The sequence below is a fragment of the Anomaloglossus baeobatrachus genome, chromosome 6, assembly GCF_048569485.1.
Source record: "Anomaloglossus baeobatrachus isolate aAnoBae1 chromosome 6, aAnoBae1.hap1, whole genome shotgun sequence".
NCBI classification, from domain to species: domain Eukaryota; kingdom Metazoa; phylum Chordata; class Amphibia; order Anura; family Aromobatidae; genus Anomaloglossus; species Anomaloglossus baeobatrachus.
This window is the reverse complement of record NC_134358.1, coordinates 442856397-442866638: the sequence shown is the minus strand read 5'-3', so window position 1 is coordinate 442866638 and position 10242 is coordinate 442856397.

Genomic DNA, 10242 nt, shown 5'->3' with positions numbered 1-10242 from the left:
GAAGCATCCAGCAATCATCCCCCATCATGTTCACTTTCAATCTACCTTGGTAACGCCGTTCGATCTCCTTGATATCCTAATGAAATCTTTCTCCTTGATCTTTGCTAAAAGCACCACGGTTTTCAGGAAAATAGTCCACATGGGAATGTAAAACATGTAACTTCAAATTCAGCAGACAACCCAAGATTTTGAAACATTTCAATATATTCTCCCCAATGGACTTACATTTTGGATTTTTTTTGTTATCTAGACATTTCAAAACTACTTCTTTAGAAAAGGGCTTGGGATTCTTTTAAACGGCTATTTTTGTTTCAAACCCGTCGTCTTTCATACGTTTCCGAATGTATGGACCGACACAAAATGCCTTGCATGGGTACTTTGTGAATCCTCCTTGCTGCCCAAGGAGCAAAGATAAAACCAAGAATTTCAAGGATGGTCAATATGTGGTGATCTGAAAGTTAAGTTTCTTGAGAATAAAGTCTAAATTCTCATAATTTCCTTCAAGTGCCCAGAATGTCTTAAAGGCACTGAAGCATACCTGCTACCATTGTGCAGTAGCACAGCTTTCAGACTTTTTGGGAAGATGTATCAATAGTCTGACACTCGCTCACATTGTACTCCGCAGTTAGTCATTCCATTAGTCCAGGAACAGCCCTGAAATACATTAGAGCACCGTCTTGAGAAGTATAGACTAAATTCCTTTTGGAACTCTATGGAGTCAGTGTTTGTGTAATATTTCCGATATTTTTAGCTCAGAGATCAAAAGTATATAATTACCTTTTCCAAACAATTTTACCTTGCAGATCTGTATTATCATTAGCACTTAGCTTTTGAGGAAAGTCTGCTTTTGGAGCAAGCTATCCATCCAATTATTGGCATTTTTAAATAAACCTGTGACAGAAAGTTCTTTAATCTTCATTACAGGTAAATTACATTTACCAAAGGAGAATTTGTCAGCTCGCTTGAAGTCTGTTTTCTTACGGGATTCCTGTTATTTCACTTGGAAACCATAAATGAACACATTCATGCAAAGTATATAGAGACACAATCAACTTGACAAGTGAGATAGTAACTCCCAGTTTACAATTTATATATTTCCAGAAGGAATAAAAGGAAAATGTTTTTTAAAAAAAAATGCAGGATTATTTTTTTGTGGGAAAAATAAATATTTACTACAATAGTAGTGTCAGAACTCGCAGGTCATCTTTACCCCTCGAACGCATACCTGGGGCCTTGCAGGCCTGCTAGGTCACTTGTTGTTGATGGTAGATTTCTATGGTTACGCGTTCTAGGGTTAAAGAACCATCCCAGTGTCTTGTTTTCAATTCATTTTAGCAAACACATAGAAGAGTGTTATGCATGTGATCACTGGTAGCCGTCCAACCATTTTCAGCACTTCTTCAGGACCATGTGGCTGCAGTTATGACCTGGTAAATCAACTTGTTGCTGTCTAAAGCAGAGATCCCTTTTTCAAATTTTCTCTTTCAAGTTTATGGGAATTTAGAATGAGCTTCTATAGCCTTGTTCTGAGCCCCATAGACTTGCATTAAGAAAAATGACTTTCAGAAAACACAATGATCGGGCAGCTTACAAAATTCCTTCCATAGTGACCGGAGTGGGGCTGAAAAGCTATAAAAGCCAATTGATGTGTATGCAAGTAAGTCGGTTCCTTAATAAAGGGATCGAGCGGGTGGGGTGTAGGGGGGCGGAAGGCTGGAGTGGTGGCTTTAACCACTTGACTACATACAAGGGAATGCCATTTGACCATATGTATTCTAGTAAAGGTTCATTCAGATGGCAGTGTACGGACCAACTGCACGGACTGGTCGAAGGTCTTCTGCCTCATAGGGATACATGACGCTGTCAAGTTCAGGTCAGGAGACCAACGGACCGTGCTAAACAGACAAATGAATGAGGTTTAACAATGGATAATTCACCTGCATTCAGTTTAATAATCACTTTGTACCAATATGTTTTCACTTTGACACTAGGGTCAATACATTTATAGCAGGAATTTGTGTGACAAAGCCTATCCATATATATGAATTTTTGCTGCAGCATGTGCACAGAATTCCATAGGCTCTTTAAACCCTTAGCGCACTTCCATGGTACATGAATGGAGATAGTGACTATCACTGCTTGCAAGTCTTTATAATTGTACAATAGACTGCAATACAATATATGATATATAGAGACTTCAGTGACTTTGCAAGTTCAAGTCTCCAGAGGAGATGAATTAAATAAGTGTGCGTGCGTGTGTATATATATATATATATATATATATATATATATAGATATAGATATATACACACACACATTTCTTTTTTTTCTTTCCAAAACATAAATGGAAAAAATATTAAAAAAAAAAAGTAATTGAGAATGCCAAATGGGCAGAAAACAAAACCACTTTTTTTTTTAAAAAAAAAAATCTCCCATCGAATGGAATAAAGATATTACAAAATAGTATGAACACTAAAATAATGCAAATGACACCTACACTTTGTTTCACTAACAATAAGCCTTCATAAAATGCTATGGACTGCAAAAATTAAGAAGTTATGGCCCACAGAATATGACAAATTAATTTGGAAACCATACATACTGGCATCACTGTAAAAGGATCTTTACCAAGCCGTATTTTCAGTCCGAGTGCGGTCCCTGAAAAACCTCACACGGCCGCAGTTGGGTCAATGTTGTTCAATAGAGTTGTACAGATAAGTGTTTTCACAAGTACTAAGTGTCCTCTTAAAAAAGAAAAAAAATCACACCAGTCTCTTCCGTGTTTTAGATGACACTTGTCTATTCATGTTCCATAAGGCTCATCCATATAACATCTGATTTTTACAGATACATTTCAGTTGTTAAGACAACTTTTTTCATCTTGTAAATTATAGTAACTGCTTATGTATAATAAATGGTGATGATAATCTACGGATGAAAAATCATCCATTTTTTTCACTGACTCAGACGAATTTTATATGGTGGTGTGAACATAGCCCAACTATAATACCCTGAACTGTTATGACATGGAAACTTTGCTCTACATGTTTCGAGCAAAGTGACCATTGTAGAAAGAAATAATATCTAAAGTTTTTTTTTCTTCATTTGTAGTCAAATTGATTTTTTTTTACCTGTTTACAGCACATTCAATATTAAAACGAATTGTTTCATTCTAAATCAGTGCTTCTTCTAGAAAGAAAAAAAAGTATGCATGCGTTTTTGCCGCGGGTGCGTTTGTGCGTTTTTGCGGCAAAAAACACAGCGTCAAAAAAACGCAGTGTGTGAACTTAGCCTATTTTTCTGTTAACAGGGTATGGCTATGGCTCTTAGAATGGAAGAGAAAAATTAAAGGGCAAAATAGTCCAGGAATTGGAATCTGAAATAAATCACAGCATGTAAAGAAAGCCAAGAGACTTTCTGGGAATCCATGTCAAAAACAAACAATTCTCAACGTTGTTGCACAGTTCACACGACTGTCCAGGAGGTGGGACCTTTTTATGGGCATTGTGCCAGCTCATCTTAAAAATTATCAATTGAGAAGAACATTGTGAATTGTTTTCTTTCAATTAGACCCGATTTAGAAAGTAATGAGATGTTATCAGTGAGCCGAGTGCTGGATCAGATGAGACCTCCATTATTTATGCTCAGTGAGAACTAGTTCACTTGTCAGAAGACGCACGTTGGGTATCTTATGTAAACGTGGTGCAAATAAATAATGCAGATACGTGATGCCAGAACAGATTACACTTGTACGTCTCCCATTACTTCTCCATATGCTACTACTGGAAGTCACCCAATGGAAACATCTGGCTGAAAGGAACACACCACGAGGGATACTCTGTATACGGTTTGTCTTCAGGTTTCTAGCCGACACAGGTACAGTGATCAGCACAACTGCAGCAATTCTGCACAGAAATGTCACCACCAGAAGACAAATAGGGAGTCTGTTATAGGCAGTTTCATATCCTCATAATTTGATGCCCAATAGAATGGTGAACTGGCATGATACGGTGTCTGCGAATAAAAATGATGACCAATACAGAAGACGCATCTGATGATAATTTTTCTAAAAATGTACAACTATAAAGAATTGAATAAGTCACGTACAGCATTGACATACAGATTTCATCAGCAGCTCTACTCCATGTACAGTGCAAAAATCCCATCCAAAATGCTGCTCCTTTTTAAAAAAAATATGAAAATACACCCAATGTGCACAAACCCTAGAAAGAAAATGTCAAGGTGTTAAGTGGGGAAACAGGTGCCCCCTAATTGAGATGTAGTAGGCAAAGCATCCCTGTGTAGTGAAGAGAAGGCCAATGATTTGAGAAAAAATGAAAGCCTAAAACTACGTGCATTTCAGGCCAAAATGCATTCTCCCTATATGAAACTATGGAAATGCATTAAGAGCGTCTTCTGGATCTGTGCGGCACAGAAAACATAATACTTGTAGTGTGTTTTACCCCTTATCGTCGCGGGAAATGCATAGTTTTATCTTTTGTTGTTTTCTCCCCTTCTTGCAAGAGCGGTATCTTTTACTTTTCCATCCATATTGATATTTGAGGGCTTGTTTTCTGCAGGAATAGTTGTACTATTGAATAACACTATCCATTTTACCACACACAATACTGGATAAAGGGAAAAAAAATTCCACGGTCATGAGATTGCAAACATAAGACGCAATTCCGACATTGTTTAAGTTTTCTTTTTACAGCGTTCATTTTCCAGTAAAACAACAATAACAAATGTTATCTACAATTACAGTCATGGCCAAAAGTTGAGAATGCTACAAATATTAATTTTTACAAAGTCTACTGCTTAAGTTTTTCTAATGGCAGTTTGCATATACTCCAGAATGTCAAAGAGTGATCAGCTTAACAGCAATTACTTGCAAAGTCAATATTGGCTATGAAAATGAACTTCAACCCCCAAAACACATTTCAACATCATTGCATTCCTGCCTTAAAAGGAGCAGCTAACATTGTTTTAGTGATTGTTCCATTAACACAGGTGTGGGTGTTGATGAGGACAGGGCTGGCGAACAATCAGTTATAATTAAGTAAGAATGACACCACTGGACACTTTAAAAGGAGGCTGGTGCTTGGTATCATTGTTTCTCTTCAGTTAACCATGGTTATCTCTAAAGAAACATGTGCAGCCATCATTGATCTTCACAAAAATGGCCTAACAGGGAAGAGTATCGCAGCTACAAAGATTGCACCTCAGTCAACAATCTATCGCATCATCAAGAACTTCAAGGAGAGAGCTTCCATTGTTGCCAAAAAGGCTCCAGGGTGCCCAAGAAGGACCAGCAAACGCCAGGACCGTATCTTAAAACGGTTTCAGCTGCGGGATCGGACTACCAGCAGTGCCGAGTTAGCTCAGCAATGGCAGCAGGCTGGTGTGAGTGCTTCTGCACGCACTGTGAGGCGGAGACTGCTTGAGCAAGGCCTGGTTTCAAAGAGGGTAGCAAAGAAGCCACTTCTCTCCAGAAAAAACATCAGGGGCCGACTGATATTCTGCAAAAGGTACAGGGAGTGGACTGCTGAGGACTGGGGTAAAGTCATTTTCTCAGATGAATCCCCTTTTCGATTGTTTGGGACATCTGGAAAACAGCTTATTACAGGGGTGGGGAACCTTTTTTCTGTTGGGGGCCATTTGGAAATTTCTACCAACCTTCGGGGGCCGCACAAAATTATCAATGTTTAAATGACCCTGCTATAGTGGGTGAAACAATTAATTAACTGGGGGCACAGGCACCTCACGCGGGGCTGGGGGCACAGGCACCTCACGCGGGGCAGGGGGCACAGGCACCTCACGCGGGGCTAGGGGCACAGGCACCACACGCGGGGCTGGGGGCACAGGCACCACACGCGGGGCTGGGGGCACAGGCACCACACGCGGGGCTGGGGGGCACAGGCACCACACGCGGGGCTGGGGGGCACAGGCACCACACGCGGGGCTGGGGGGCACAGGCACCACATGCGGGGCTGGGGGGCACAGGCACCACACGCGGGGCTGGGGGGCACAGGCACCACACGCGGGGCTGGGGGGCACAGGCACCACACGCGGGGCTGGGGGGCACAGGCACCACACGCGGGGCTGGGGGCACAGGCACCACACGGAGGTTGCGCTGCACACAGGAACCACACGGAGGTTGCACTGCACACAGGACTGGGTGATGGGCAGCACACAGGACTGGGTGATGGGCAGCACACAGGACTGGGTGATGGGCAGCACACAGGACTGGGTGATGGGCAGCACACAGGACTGGGTGATGGGCAGCACACAGGACTGGGTGATGGGCAGCACACAGGACTGGGTGATGGGCAGCACACAGGACTGGGGGGGCTGCACACAGGACTGGGTGATGGGCAGCACATAGGACGGGGGGGCTGCACACAGGATTGTGTGGGGGGGTGCACACAGGACATTGGGGGGCTGCACACAGGACTGGGTGATGGGCTGCACATAGGACTGGGGTGGCTGCACACAGGATTGTGTGGGGGGTGCACATAGGACTGGGGGGGCTGCACACAGGACATTGGGGGGCTGCACACAGGACTGGGGGAGGGGGGCACACAGGACATTGGGGGGCACACTGTGCTGAGAGTTTCATGCAACTCTGGGGGAGAGGGTTTACAGAACTGGGGTTTAGGCACAAAGCATTGGGCAGGGCACATAGCAGCAGAGGGTCGGCGCTGGACTCACAGCAGCATTGCATTCACATCACCGGAGTGCAGGAGCCTGACACACTGCATCAGAAGGAGAAGGCGGGCACTGATCTCCGGAGCGCAGGGGGCATGCAAAGAACGCTGGAAGCTGTGAGGCTGCTGTGGACCCGCCCACAAAGTAAGCACTGGCCGACGGGAGAACACATTGCAGCACAAACAGCAATGTGTGGATTTAAAGGGCCGGCGGCAGCAAGACCGCGGTGACAGCACGAGCACTGCCTCCCCCGGGAATCTGCCCGGGGGCCACATAAAAGGTCATGGCGGGTCGCATGCGGCCCGCGGGACGGAGGTTCCCCACCCCTGGCTTATTAGGAGAAGAAGAGGTGAGCGCTACCACCAGACTTGTCTCATGCCAACTGTTAAGCATCCTGAAACAATTCATGTGTGGGGTTGCTTCTCAGCCAAGCGAATTGGCTCACTCACAGTCTTGCCTAAAAACACAGCCATGAATAAAGAATTGTACCAGAATGCCCTCCAAGAGCAACTTCTCCCAACTGTCCAAGAACAGTTTGGCGCCCAACAATGCCTTTTCCAGCATGATGGAGCACCTTGCCATAAAGCAAAGGTGATCACTAAATGGCTCGTGGAACAAAACAGAGATTTTGGGTCCATGGTCTGGAAACTCCCCAGATATTAATCCCATTGAGAACTTGTGGGCAATCATCAAGAGACGGGTGGACAAACAAAAAACAACAAATTCTGGCAAAATGGAAGCATTGCTTATGCAAGAATGGACAGCTATCAGTCAGGATTTGATCCAGAAGTTGATTGAGAGCATGCCAGGGAGAATTGCAGAGGTCCTGAAGAAGGGTCAACACTGCAAATATTGACTTGCTGCATTAACTCATTCTAACTGTCAATATAACCTTTTGGTACTCATAATATGATTGCAATTATATTTCTGTATGTGATGTAAACATCAGACAAACACAATTAAAAACCAGAGGGCAACAGATCATGTGAAAATATAATTTTGGTGTCATTCTCAAAACTTTTGGCCATGACTGTAGATAAAAAAAAAAACTAGACAAGTTTGATATCTAATATTTTAGTGGTGGCAAAAAAATTCAGAAACTTCAAAAAAAAAAAAATTGTTCATAAAAATATTTTAGCTTGCGTCGTCATTTTCTGAAACCATATAATGTTTTCATTTTTCAGTTGATAGATCTGTGTAAGAAACAAATGTTTTTATCAATACGATCTTGGGATAGATACATTTTGTTCCTTTATTTTTTCATATCGCACTGCTACAACCAAATAAACGCGATTTTGTAATTTTTTTCAGCTTATGAGGTTTACCAGTTGGGTTCATTAATTTTATATTTTTATGCTTTGGATTTTTATGGTCGCAATACTACAAAAAAATTTTTATATTTATTACATTTTTCTTAATACTTATTTTTTTACTGACGAAAAAGGTGTGTGGAATTTGGTTTTTTTTTTTTTTTTTACAATTATTTTTTTTTTTTTTACTTCCTACATTATTTACTTCTCTTAGGGGAATTAAACCTGTGATTGTACGATTGGACGGAATATAGTATAGGCAATTGCCGATTACTGTATATAATAAAAATCATGGTCTCCTTTGAAACCTAGTCAAAGGCTTCGCTTTAATGGAGCACCATGATAGCAGACATGGGGGGCCTTCAGCATAACCTTGGCTGCCACAGCAACCTATTGGCAGCCCACAATCATCATGGGGGTTGATGTGGGAACAATTGGTGCATGGAACAGCGCGCATTCCCTGATGGCAAGCTGCAAATGTCACTATCACAGATTGACTGGGGCATTTAACAGACATCTGCAAGCAAAGCTCTGCTCCACAGCTGTTGGAGACAGATGCTGGCTGTGTGTCACAGCCATCTGCCAGGTATGTTGCGGGGTCAGCCTCAGAACACGCTCCGGATTTGCGCTGTACATACACATTCCAGGAAGGCGTTGAGGCCTTTTAGAAAGTTTGAAATAGTTTTCTACACGAGTGGTCAAAATATTTAAAACTGGAGATGAACGATTCGATTTGCAGGACCCAGTTCCAGCGGCCACATTGGCAGTCCATGGCCTCTGGACAGGAAACCTGCAAACTGCCTCCTAAATGATAGAATCCATGGCCCCTCTTCTGATTTGTAGGCAGAGCGTGGGCTACAATTGTCACCACATGACAAATGCGTGACGGGTTAGATATAATAATCCTGGATTGCCAGCAAGTAAGAAGCGGTTCACAGGGATGCCCTTCTGGTAGATATGGGATCAATTGAAGAAAGTACATGAGTTTTTATGGCTCATAAAACCAGTTTGTTTTGTAATAATACAACAAAATATATATTTGGAAAGATAATTTAATGTAGAATAGAATTCAGCACATTTTATGAAGCATATATAGTAGTACAGTAGTTATATGCAAGTAAAAAGTAAAAATATATAGTAAAAAAAAAAAATGTCAAACTTCCCAACATGTTCGGACTTCGTTGGGAAACCTTTAGCCTTCATTAGAGCCTTACAATGGCTCTCCATGGAATCAAGCAAGTTTTTTTTTTTCATTCTTCAGCTGTTATAATGTGAAACAAAGATTGTATTATTGCTACTATTAATTACACGTTTTATTCCTCCACAGATTGTCATTGGGGTTAAGATCAGGGCTAGTTTCCGGCCATTCTACCAATGTAATATCCTGAAGCCCCTTTTTACAACATGATGAGAAGCTAAATATAAAGACTTTATTATCTTGAAAAAGATCACATGCAGAAGGCATCATTGTGGGCTCAAGTATTTCATTTATATACTTTGTAGGTATTTGTTCTACTATTAATCACACAAATTCTACTAAAACCTTTGTTATGCTTTCGTAACACTAAAATGCTCCATATATATTTGGACGGAGACAACATTTCTCACATTTTTGTTGTGTACATTACCACAATGGATTCTGAAGAAAACAATTCAGATGCAGTTGAAGTTCAGACTTTCAGCTTTAATTCTGTGGGTTGAACAAAATGATTGCATAAAAATGTGAGGAACTAAATCATTTTTTTAACTCAATCCCTTCGTTTCAGGGGCTCAAAAGTAATTGGACAAATTAAATATTTGGAAATAAAATGATACTTTCTAATACTTTGATTGAAATCCCTTTGTTGACAATGACTGTCTTAAGTCTGGAACTCCTGGACATCACCAGATGCTGTTTCCTTCCTCTTTAATGGTCTGCCGGCCTTTACAGCAGCGGTTTTCAGTTGCTGTTTGTTTCTCGGCCTATCTGAAGTTTAGTCTTTAACAAGTGAAATACGGCTCTATTGGGTTGACATCAGGTGACTGACTCGGCCATTCAAGAATATTCAACTTCTTTGCTTTAATAAACTCCTGAGTTGCTTTGGTCGGCTTTTCATAATACAGATGGACAATGACCCAAAACATAAAGCCAAACAGTTTAGCTATATTTGGCTGGATTTGTACAGACAGTATGTGTCTGAAAACCCCAGAACTCATCCGGCTGCTTCTCTCCTGTGTGAGCCAT